This window comes from Ovis aries, chromosome 2 (genome assembly GCF_016772045.2).
Source record: "Ovis aries strain OAR_USU_Benz2616 breed Rambouillet chromosome 2, ARS-UI_Ramb_v3.0, whole genome shotgun sequence".
NCBI lineage: Eukaryota > Metazoa > Chordata > Mammalia > Artiodactyla > Bovidae > Ovis > Ovis aries.
In genome coordinates this window covers 22,938,944-22,951,632 of record NC_056055.1, presented here as the reverse complement: position 1 = coordinate 22,951,632, position 12,689 = coordinate 22,938,944, and the positions used below count along the sequence as shown (strand labels likewise).

General features: G+C 42.6%; 1 pseudogene; it reads left to right on the top strand.

The window, feature by feature from the left end:
* Positions 1-968: 968 nt before the first annotated feature.
* LOC106990895 (large ribosomal subunit protein eL21-like) lies at positions 969-1,687 on the top strand (annotated as a pseudogene).
* Positions 1,688-12,689: the final 11,002 nt, after the last annotated feature.

The window sequence follows — 12,689 nt, the reverse complement described above, 5'->3', positions numbered from 1 at the left end:
TTCCAGGTTCATCCACTCACTTGCAGCCCCTGGGGTCTGGAAGCACTCAGGGTGGGTGCCCTGCCCTAGAGGAATGACAATGTCCTCATCCTCAGAGCAAGGCTGGAGTCCAGAAATCAGCAGTTCCAATCTCCAGTTCTCTAGGGAGATCCTAGAGCACTGTGCTACCCGATGATGCCATTCTCACTCCTCCATGATTCTTCTTGACCATAGACCAGAGCCCTGGACTCTTTTTTGTTTTTAATTTACAAAATCATCATTGTAGGAACTGCCCCCAGAAACAAGCCCAGTCAGGGTGCTGACACTGGCCTGCCAAGGACACAGGGAAACAAAAGAGGTGGTGGGAACCCTGGTACATGTACACAAGACTGGATTTGTGCTGTTCCAGTAATGGATGTGAGCTTCTAGAAAGTTCCCTGGTAAGTGGATGGGGCATGCATATGCAGAGCAAATTTAATAACTGACACCACTTTAGCTAAGCATGAGGAAAAGCAAGAAATGTATAGCTTCTTGCAAAATATTCTTTTATTGAGAAACGTTGACTATTTTGAGAATTTTGGATTAAAGAATTTTTCTTTGGGGGGAGGCTGTTCAGCTTGTGGGATCTTAGTTGCCCAACAAGGGTTGAACCCAGGCCCTCGGCAGTAAAAGCATAGAGTTCTAACCACTGGACCCCTGGGGAATTCCCTAAAGATGTTCTTTGTGTGCAAAGTAATACAAATGTATCAAAAGAGGCATTAAATGCATTGATTCAATTATGTTATTAATATTTTAGGTTTTGTCATATTAAAGATTTTGAAAGACCAACATATGTTCTTTGCTGTTGACATAAAGAGAGAAGACAAATGTTAATAGCAATTCATTTCTTAAACTAAATGGATTTTGCTCTTAAAATACAATTTTTTTTCTTCATGGCAACAAAAGTAAGCACATGTAGTGAGACTACATCAGTTCTATGAAGCTTCTGCCTTTTCGTCCGGAACCGCCATCTTCCAGTAACTCACCAAAATGACCAATATGGAGGGAAAAAGGAGAGACTCTCCCTACATGTTCTCTAGGCCTTTTAGAAAACATGGAGTTGTTCCTTTGGCAGCATACATGGGAATCTACAAGAAAGGTGACATTGTAGATATCAAGGGGATGGACACTGTTCAATAAGGAATGCCCCACGAATGTTACCATGGCAACACTGGAAGAGTCGATGATGTTACCCAGCAAGCTGTTAGCACCATTGTAAACAAACAAGTTAAGAACAAGATTCTTGCCAAGAGAATCAACATGTGTGACGCTAGTGGTAAAGAACCTGCCTGCCAATGCAGAAGACATAAGACAGTGGGTTCAGTCCCTAGGTCAGGAAGATCCCCTGGAGGAGTGCATGGCAGCCCACTCCAGTATTCTTGCCTGGAGAATCCCATGGACTGAGGAGCCTGGTGAGCTACAGTCCATAAGGCCGCAAAGAGACAGACAAGACTGTAGCAGCTTAGCACATATTGAGCAAATTAGCCATCCTAAGAGCCAAGATAGCTTCCTGAAATGTGTGAAGGAAAATGAAGGAGGGAAACAGGAAGACAAAGAGAAAGGTATTTGGGCTCAACTAAAGAGTCAGCCTGCTCCACCCAGAGAAGCACGCTTCATGAGAACCACTGGAGAGGAGCCGGAACTGTTGGAGCCTATTTCCATGATTTGATGGCATGATGAATACAAAGAAAATAAAAGATCTGGACTCTTAAAACATTTCTCTTAGTTGAGTAGAAGTCTTACGTTCCCACCCCCACCCCCAGAGAAATATTTAAAGTGCATTTTAATTGTGTGCTTTAAATTCAGTGGGTGACATCTTTACTTTTCAAACTGAGTGGTTTTCTTCCTGAAAGGTGTGGGGTAGTTTGTTATGTAATATACTCCACTGGTTAATAAACTGCCCAACAGTATTTATTAAAAAAAAAAAAAAACTACAAAGCTTCTGCACAGCAAAGGAAGACATCAACAAAATGAAAGGGCAACCTACCAAATGAAAGAAAATATTTTCAAATGATATATCTCATGAAATCTATAAAGAACTCATGCAACTCAACAGCAAACAAACAAACTACCTGATGTGAAAATGAGCAGAGGACCTGAATAGACATTCTTCCAAAAAAGACATGCAGAAGGCCAACTATACAGGAAAAGGTTCTCAATATCACTAATTATCAGGAAAATGCAAGTGAAAATCACAATGAGGTATCACCTCACAGATGTCAGAATGAAACTGAAAATGAAAGTTGCTCAGTCACATCCAGCTCTTTGCGACCCCATTGATTGTGCAGTCCATGGAATTCTCCAGGCCAGAATACTGGAGTGGGTAGCTGTTTCCTTCTCCAGGGTATCTTCCCAACCCAGAGATCAAACCCAGGTCTTCTGCATTGCTGGTGGATTCTTTACCAGCTGAGCCACGAGGGAAGCCCAAATATCTGTTAGAATGGCTATTTTCAAAAAGACAGGAGATAACAAGTGCTGACAAGGATGTGAAGAAAAGGCAGCCTTGCGCACTATTGGTAGAAATGTAAATTGGTGCCTCCACTATGAAGGACAGTATGGAGGTGCCTCAGAATATTAAAAACAGAACTACCATATGATCCAGCAATCCCATGTCCAGGTATTTGTCTGAAAGAAAACAAGTCACTGTCTCAAAAAGATAATTGCATCCCTGTGTTTATTGCAGCATTACTCACAATAGCCAAGATAAGAAAACAACCTGAGTGTCCCCCAGAGGATGAATGGGTAAAGAAGATGCGGCATACATACACAATGAAGTATCGTTCAGCCACGAAGAAAGGGAAAATCTTGCCATTTGTAACAAAATGGATGAAACTCGAGGGTTTATGCTAAGTGAAATGTCAGAGAAAGACAAATTCTGCATGATATCACTTATTTGTGGAATCCTAAAAAAGAAAAACTTATAGAAACACAGATTATATTGGTGGTTGCCAGGGACTGGGTGATGGAAGAAATAGGGAGAGATTAGTAAAAGCGTCCTAACTTCTAGCAATAAGATGAGCAAGAACTGAGGATCTAGGGACTTCCCTGGTGCTCCAGTGGTTAAGAATTTGCCTTCCAATGCAGGGGACGTGGGTTTGATCCCAGGTAGGGGAACTAAGATCCTGGGGCGACTAAGCTGGCATACTACAACTAGAGAGTCTGAGCATCACAAGTAGAGAAGCCCTCACACCACAACCAACATCCTATGAGCACCATAGCAAAGGTCCACTGCAGTCAGAATATAAATTAAAAAAAAAAAACAACATAATTTTTTAAAAGGTCTCAGGAGCTTATGACATGATGACTATAGCTGATAATATCGTATTGTGTAATTGAAATTGACTACGAGATGCGAAGAGCCGACTCACTGGAAAAGACCCTGATGCTGGGAAAGATTGAAGGCAGGAGGAGAAGGGGACAATAGAGAATGAGATGGCTGAATGGCATCGCTGACTCAATGGACATGAGTTTAAGCAGCTCCAGGAGTTGGTGTTGGACAGGGAAGCCTGGCATGCATGCGTCCATGGGGTCGCACAGAGTCAGGCACGACTGAGCTACTGAACAACAATAAAGGGAGTAGAACTTAAATGTTCTCACCAAAAAAATGAAAAAGGTTAATTATGTGAGGTGACAGCTGCATTAATGAATCGATGGGGAGAATCCTTTCACATGTGTACGTATATCAAATCACCATGACGCACACTTTAAATAGCGTGCAATTTTAAACGTCAATCATACCTCAATAAAACTGAAATTAAATTTTTTCTTCAAAATAATCCTCTAAGAACCAGAAAATCACAAAGCATCAAAAAGTAATTAAGTTCCTGCCAAATATCTACCTTCATATAAGATAGTAGCACCACTGTCTGCCGAAGTTCCAGATCAACCGCATATTTTTCACTTGCTTTCTCCCTTCCAGAGATGAATTTGGTATGTAATTTGAGGAGATGTAATTTGGTACGTAACTTGGGGAGATGAATTTGTTATGTAACTTGAGAAGATATAATTTGGTATGTCAGAAGTATCTCCCTTAGAGAAAAACAAAAACCACTCGGATCTCTCCCAGAGTACATCCGAGCAAGATTGTAATAAACTGCTAAAATCATAGTTTGTTATTCTGGACTCAGAGAGACTACACAGAAAACTGTAGTTTTTTAAACGTGGGGAAGGATCTGTTCCAGTGAGACAGTGTAGGTATTAGTTATAATACAAAAGAGTTCCTCTGTCACTGAAGTGGAGGTGGTCATGGAAATCTAGAAGCTTCCATGATTGCTTCTCAAGTCCTCACTGGGAAGATAGGCTCTGACAGAATCTCACATGCACATATCTCCTTGAAGCTCCTTGTCTGATGAGGCTTCCCTTTCCTTTAGTTATAATAAACATTCAAGAGAAAGAGAAAATTAGCTATTTAACAACTGTTAGGTATGCCGCCCAGATCTCCCTCAGAACTGAGGAGCTCATTCCCTGAATGAGCCCCTCTTCCTTTCTTTGAGGTTGCAAAGACACCAACTTCACCCAAGGTCACATCCTCTCACTGCTGGATGCAAGACTTAACTCATGGAGGGGCAGCTAAGCAATGTTATCCCAGAACAAAAATCCTCATGTCCCATGAGGCTGCTTTTGCACCCGCATCACAGCCCAGCTCCACCCTACCCAGTCTTGCACCCTCCCTCCTTCACAGTGTGGTTCCCAAGAACTCACCTCAAATCTCCCTGCAGACTCTATTTTCTAAGGAATTCCAAGTACAGTATGCCTTTGTCACTTCATTTTTTAAAAGGACAATTACAAAAATATCAAAAAGTCTCAACAGTTAAAAAATTGTCATGTGTCGACCTCAGATTTTTTTCTTAGAAGATAGTGTCAACTGACATTGACAAAAGAATGTTATTTTTTGTTCAACAATGGCAAAATTCACAGGACATCAAAACAGCTGTCAAGCGGTCAATTTAGTGGAGATAAAATTTATAAAATTGTTTTAAAGTGTAATTATCTATCTTGGGCAGCTATCTAATGACCTGAAATGTATGCCCCTTAAGTTCAAGTATGCTATTAGTAATAGTAGTTTCCTTACAACTGTGCTTTGAACAGCTTTAGTGAAGAAAAACCTTGCCTTCAAACACACTGCGAGTTGTTCTTGTCAAAATTAGCCTATGTTTTAAGAATTTTCAGACAAAACTTGGAAGACATTACTTCTCACTTGTTTTGGAAGGCCATGTTTCCCAGCCATATCTGAGCAGTGCAGGCAAGCAGTGAGGTCAGAAAGAGATGAATAGTCTCTTCCGCATTATCCCCTGACAGTGCCCACCAGGGGGCATACATTTAGAATCTACTTCAAAGTAATGTCACTGATGATCCAAAGACCAGATGAGGGGATGAGTACAAGTTGTGATTGCTGAAGAAGATGTGTTTTCTGTTCCTTTTTTTTTTTTCTTTTTTGTCCCTTGATGCCCAAAGCTGCCCCACCCTTGTCAAGCTGTGTTCCTGGGAGCCCTAAGAAATTCTGGGCTCAGAGCGGGGCTCCCTCCCATTCTTGGAGCTACACCAGCTGAATGAAAGGCAAAAGTGATTGGCATCACCAGTCTGAAACACACTTCTCCAGACTAATGCTTTTCTAACCTCCCCTAGTTAAATAAAGTGGTACATGCCAACAATAAGTTTTTCCCAGTAAGACACGGAAATCCTTAAGGGATGCGGCACAGATCTGTGCATTTCATAACTACCCTGAAGAAAGTTACCAGCAAATCAGTGAGAGGTGCACGACTCGCTCACACGACACAGAAGGAGCCATGGGACAGAAAGCAAAGAATGTATCAAAGACCCAGTTAGAGCTGCAGTGGTGCAAACAGTAGGCAGAACTTCTCTATTTAAAAAGAAAGGGAAGGATGGAGGGAGAAAGAAGAGAGGGAGGGAGGGAGGAAAGGAGGAAGCAAGGAAGAAAGAAAAGAGGAGGGAGGAAGGGAAAAAGAAAGAGAAAGTCATTGCCAGTCATTTTTTTTTTTAATCCCCAACACTTCACCCTTCCCTGGAGGAGGGCATGGCAGCCTACTCCAGTATTCTTGCCTGGAGAACCTCATGGACAGAGGAGCCTGATGGGATACAGTCCATGGGGTCGCAAAAGAGCTGGTCATGACTGAAGCAGCTTAGCATGCATGCAAGCAATTTACCCCTTTTTTGTTGTTCAGGCACTAAGTTGTGTCCAACTCTTAGTGACCCCATGGACTGTAGCCCACCAGGTTCCTCTGTTCATGGGGTTCCCCAGGCAAGAATACTGGAGTGGGTTGCCATTCCCTTCTCCAGGTGATCTTCCCAGACCAGGAATCGAGACCACATCTCCCACTGAGCCACCACGTAAGACCCACTTTACCCTTTATAGGAAGCCTACTTGAAATAAAAATACACAAATGTATTAGAAAGTAAGATCTATCCTGCTGGTTGCTAGACAGTACAAGGTAAAGCATATTTCTTGTAAAGTCACTGAGACACAAGGTTCACATATAATGATGCAAAAGGATTAAATACTTGAAACAATAATGAATTTCTGTGGCCACAAAATCATAAATGTTGTTATTCATTTGCTAAGTTGTGTCCAACTCTTTGCTACCCAGTGGACTACAGTATCCCAGGCTTCCCTGTTCTTCACTGTCTGCCAGAGTTTGCTCAAACTCATGTCCACTGAGTTGGCGATGCCATCCAACCATCTCATCCATTCCTGCTCCCTCCTCCTCCTTCCCTCCATCTTTCCCAGCATCAGGGTCATTTCCAATGAGTCAGTTTTTCACATCAGGTGGCCAGAGTATTGGAGCTTCAGCTTTAGCATCAGTCCTTCCAATGAATATTCAGGACTGATTTCCTTTAGGACTGACTGGTTTGAAAGACAGCTGAATAATGGTAATATCTATTTTACTATCCAGATGATAAGGGATCAAGAACTTGTACTAAAATTATTCCTCAGAATCACACAAGAAGTAAAGGCAGACTTCATTGGCAGGTTGGAGATAATTAAGATGGACACTTGCTAGGAACACAAAATGCGTAAAACCTGCAGAGAGCTGACACAGGATTGCTATCATTGAATTCAGGCCCCAGGACATAAGCTTGTTTGAACACTGAATATCCTGCAGATTAGAACAGAAATGTTTTCAATTGTGTATGACTTACTTTACATAAACTTGTTGACAGCCAGATAGAAGGCTGTGATTTACAATGCTGATTTTATTTTCTTTCCTTTTTTTTCCCTCCCCTCTTTTCATATTTGTCCCCTCCTTAATTTAGCCTGAACTGAACACAGACCTTCGCTTCTAGAATTTATTTTAAACTGATATTATGTCACCAGTAACAAAACTGAAAGAAAAAGCAACAATTTAGCAAGAATAAATCAACAGATTTTCTTTGTTTCTTTAAATAAGATCCTATAAAAAAAAAACCTCAATGATCTTTTTGGTCAACCCAGTATTTATTTACTTATTGGGCTGGGTCAGATCTCAGTTGGGATCTTTAATTTTGACATGTGGGATCTAGTTCCCCGAGGGATTGAACCCGGGCCTCCTGTATTGGAAGAGCAGAGGTTAGCCACTGGACCACCAAGAAAGTCCCCAGATCAACAGATTTTCTAAGAACGAATTTTCAACATATAATAAGTAAAGATACAGCTCTGTTGTACAGTTGCTAAGTCACATCTGACTCTTTGCAAGCCATGGACGGCAGCACACCAGGCTTCCCTATCCTTCACTATCTCCCAGAGTTTGCTCAAACTCATGTCCACTGAGTCAATGATGCCATCCAACCATCTCATCCTCTGTCTCCCGCTTCTCTTGCCCTCAATCTTTCTCAGCATCAAGGTCTTTGTCATTGAGTTGCCTCTTTGGGTCAGGTGACCAAAGTTTTGGAGTTTCAGCTTCAGCACCATTCCTTTCAATGAATATTCAGGGTTGACTTAAAGATACAGCTAAGTAAGATCAATTTTCCACACAAGCTAGGAATAAGGCGACCCCCATAAAGTGAGGTTTTTAGCTACCTCAAAACATTATCTTTAACTGCATCAGTTCAGTTCAGTTCAGTCGTTCAGTCGTGTCGGACTCTTTGTGACCCCATGAATCGCAGCACACCAGGCCTCCCTGATCATCAGCAACTCCCGGAGTTCACTCAGATTCACGTCCATCAAGTCAGTGATGCCATCCAGCCATCTCATCCTCTGTCATCCCCTTCTCCTCCTGCCCCCAATCCCTCCCAGCATCAGAGTCTTTTCCAATGAGTCAACTCTTCGCATGAGGTGGCCATAGTACTGGAGTTTCAGCTTTAGCATCATTCCTTCCAAAGAAATCCCAGGGCTGACCTCCTTGAGAATGGACTGGTTGGATCTCCTTACAGTCCAAGGGACTCTCAAGAGTCTTCTCCAACACCACAGTTCAAAAACATCAATTCTTCGGCGCTCAGCCCTCTTCACAGTCCAACTCTCACATCCATACATGACTACTGGAAAAACCATAGCCTTGACTAGACGGATCTTAGTCGGCAAAGTAATGCCTCTGCTTTTGAATATGCTATCTAGGTTGGTCATATCTTTTCTTCCAAGGAGTAAGCGTCTTTTAATTTCATGGCTGCAGTCACCATGTGCAGTGATTTTGGAGCCCCCAAAACTAAAGTCTGACACTGTTTCCACTGTTTCCCCATCTATTTCCCATGGAGTGATGGGACCGGATGCCATGATCTTCATTTTCTGAATGTTGAGCTTTAAGCCAACTTTTCCCCTTTCCTCTTTCACTTTCTTCAAGAGGCTTTTGAGTTCCTCTTCACTTTCTGCCATAAGGGAGGTGTCATCTGCATATCTGAGGTTATTGATATTTCTCCCGGCAATCGCTAGAGGTATTTGGGAATATCCCGGTATCACTAAAAGGTGTGAATTCTGTGGAGAAGAAACAAATGGTTAGGACTAAAGTGTAAGTGAAATTACATGCATGTTGCATCTTGTCTGGAGTATCAGTATGAATTAAAGAGAAACAATCTGAGTACTGTAGACCAAACGGCCCTATAGCGTTTTAACCATGTGCAGAGGAAAGTGATTCTGCCAACAGGCACTTGAGGACCACATATAGAAATGGTGGATGGATCAGCCACCATCAAACACAGTTCAGCCTCCAATTCACAGCTGTTTCCTAAGACAGCCATCAGGCAAGATGCCATTCAGGTTTATCACACACACCCTTGTCCACCTGAAACAGCCTCCTAGAGCTAGTCATTTTCTTATATTGAGTGGAGCATGTGCTGAAGAGCAGAGCTGAACATCTATCCTTCACTCACTAGAAAGTAATAAATTGGCTTCTTTGGTTTATACATCAGTCTCTTAAGAGTTTGGTTAATTTGAGTTTACACCTATGGGTACGTGGAAAATAACTGGGAACACCACCTGGAGTAAAGACTCTATTGGAGAGCCAGTGCCAAGAAGAATACCGCCTGAGTAGTCAGCAGGCACTCGCTTTGGCATCACAGTGGGATCAAGCCTTTAATATTGGTGCTTGATCAAGAAGACAGAAAATTCTGGGGTCAGTCCTCCAGCAATAAAGACCCTTTCCATTGGAAAACATTTTCTTTAAGGAGAAAATTTCCTGAATAACTTTTGTCTCGCCTTTCCCTAAAATCTCTTCCTAATCAAACAGATATTTCATGAAAGTTTCAGCACTTCCTATAAAAAATTTTTAATTGCTTTAATTTATTCCATAAAATTTCATTTTCAACCCAAAGTTACTTGACCCAAAAGTTCTGATGAGCATTTCATGCTGGGCCCAGCATGTCTGAAGGTTAGCATCTCACCAGACTTTTCACCTCTGTTCCTTTACACCTCAATCTGGTTGCACAACTGTCCTCTCGCTGGAAATCTCAGCTCAGATCTCGCAGTGGTAATTTTCAGTGGTAGTTTATGGGAAGATGGGCAGCAAACCCCTCTTGATACTGGTGTGGCCAGAGTAACAGACCTTGCAGGTTTATCTCTGCAGACCACACACCGCTGAGCAGCCCCACTCCTGAAAGGAAAAGAAGAGGTCCATGGACCCTGGACGAAAACCCTACAAAAGGTAGGTTCATGGGTTCACGCCTGGGAAGCCATCACACCAGACCAGCGGATCTCACTTCGCTGGGAAGCCAGACCATTCAGCCCAGCATCTGAGCTCCAGCCACTCCCCACTGGAAATGTGAGGATGGAGACTGTCTATTCCCTCCTCTTTTAGGGGTCACATTCCAGCACAAATATCTCCAGAATTAGATATCAAAAAGAAATATATATCTTCTAACATGAAGACACTCATTCCCTTTGAAAGAAACTGTCACATATTTCATTCAAAATTATCAAAATTATAGTTTCATTCATTTCAAGTTGCCAGTAGCAGTACTGAAAACTGTTCTGCACCAATGAAAAAACCAAGTGCGGATTTATCTCTCATAAATCTCTACCAAGATAAGCATCAGCATCAGTAGTAGTTTAAGGAACGAAAAGCTTATTTTAAATGAGGATCACAGTTCCTGGAACTCTCCCCTCCTTTTATTTGTCTAAAAAGCTTTTATCATTGAATTTTTAACATTTGCTACAAAACAGTTCTTCCACACACTATTCTTTCAAAGTGATTTTATTACACATTCAGTTCTTTTAAAATATGCCAGACAAAACATAGACCTCTCCATTCTAAATGTATAAATGTTGAAAATTTTATTAGAAAATGAAGTTGCATGAAGGGGAGAAGATAATTTGCCTGAGAGAGTCAGAGGTGGACACCCTGAGCAAAGGGCAACCACAGCATGGGAACTCAGGGCCATAACATCTGAGGAGTGATGAAAATAAGAGTTATATATTTGCTTTCCTTTACCTGCCTCCTTTCCATAGTGTAGTGGTTATCACGTTCGCTTCACCATGAGGAAGATGCCCGGTTTCAAACCAGGTGGAAACAGACTGGGCTTTCCTCCATGGCTCAGCAGTAAAGAATTAGCCTGTCAGGAGACACAGCAGGAGTCACAGTTTCAATCCCTGGGTCAGAAAGATCTTCTGGAGAAGGAAATAGCAACCCACTCCAATATGCTTGCCTGGAAAATCCCATGCCCAGAGAAGCCTGTATAAGGTCCATGGGGTCCACGTAGTCCTTTGGGCCAAAGAGTCAAACACAACGGAGCATCCATGCACACATTTGAGAACTAGTCACAGAGGAACAGAGGATCTTCTGGAACTCTCAGGCTCAGGATGAAACCAGTGAGCAGAGGTGGGAGAAGAAACTAACATTTCTCACACATTCTGGTTGTACCTGCAAGGGTTTCTAGCAAACCCCGCCCCCTGCCACACACATACAATCATCCCCATTTTACAGACATGGGTACTGTGGCACAGAAGATTAAGAATTCACATTCCATGGGCTACAAATTAGTCACCTGGACACCTAACAGCAAAGAATATCTGCCAAGAAGAGGAAATTGACATTCCAGCCCATGGGGAAGTAAAGTTAAGTGAAGTGAAGTCGCTCAGTCGTGTCCAACTCTTTGCAATCCCATGGACTGTAGTCTACCAGGCTTCTCTGTCCATGAGATTCTCCAGGCAAGAGTACTGGAGTGGGTTGCCATTTCCTTCTCCAGGGGATCTTCCTGACCCAGGGATTGAACCCAGGTCTCCTGCGGTGGAGGCAGACGCTTTACCCTCTGAGCCACCAGGGAGGCCCTCCAAGGGGAAGTCAAGGTTAAATCAGGATGCTGCCCAGATGCTCTCTTTGGAGTGGAGTGCAGGACAGACAGAAAGTACAGGACAGCCAGGAGACCAGCAGGAACAAGACCATGCTCAGGTGGGGGACCTGCTGAGGAAAGGTGGGCTCTGGCCGAGTCTAGAGGAGGCTTGATGCTAGAGCAAGAGGGGAGCACACACCAAGCGGGGAGGGAGGGTATTTTGTTGTTCACGTTCACCTTGAGAGATGCTGGGTGGAACCCAAACATGGGGAGCAGACAGCAGACGGAAATGACTGGAACAGACAGAAATAGATTTTTAAACAAAATTTATATTTTTTCCATCTGTCTAGCTTTGTTGAGAAAAAATTTTCTTAGAGTTGAGACCCTTTCTCTGTGGGCACTTGGTAACTGTGAACAACAACACCAAAGCTATTCCTACCAATTTGGGGTCATAATCATTGACACTTTAGAATAGAAGGTGGCAAACTGCAACCCACCACTTCTTTTCGTGTGGTCTGCAAACTAAGAATAACTTTTACATTTGTAAATGATTAGGGAAATAAAAGACTACAGCAAGCCCCCTACATTCTAACGAGTTCCATCCCAGGAGTACGTTCACAAGTCCAGTTTGTTCCCAGATCCCCTAAAGTTAGCCTACTAACACAATCAGCTATATAGGACTGTATGCTATTCACACAAATAATACATAAAAAACAAACACACAAAAAAGAAAACATGCTTAATCTTACAGTACAGTGCCTTGAAAAGTACAGAAGTACAGTACAACAGCTGGCATACAGGGAATATCAGAGAGTGCACAGGCAAGCAGAGTCACTTACTGGAGGGAGAGGAGGTGGAAGATGGTAGGGCTGGAGGTCAGCAATTGGAGATGGACTTTCAATACAGACAAGAAGGGGAAAATGACACACTGGATTTTCATGACGGGTGTTGAGGTCCAGATATTTCATATTCTGACCCAA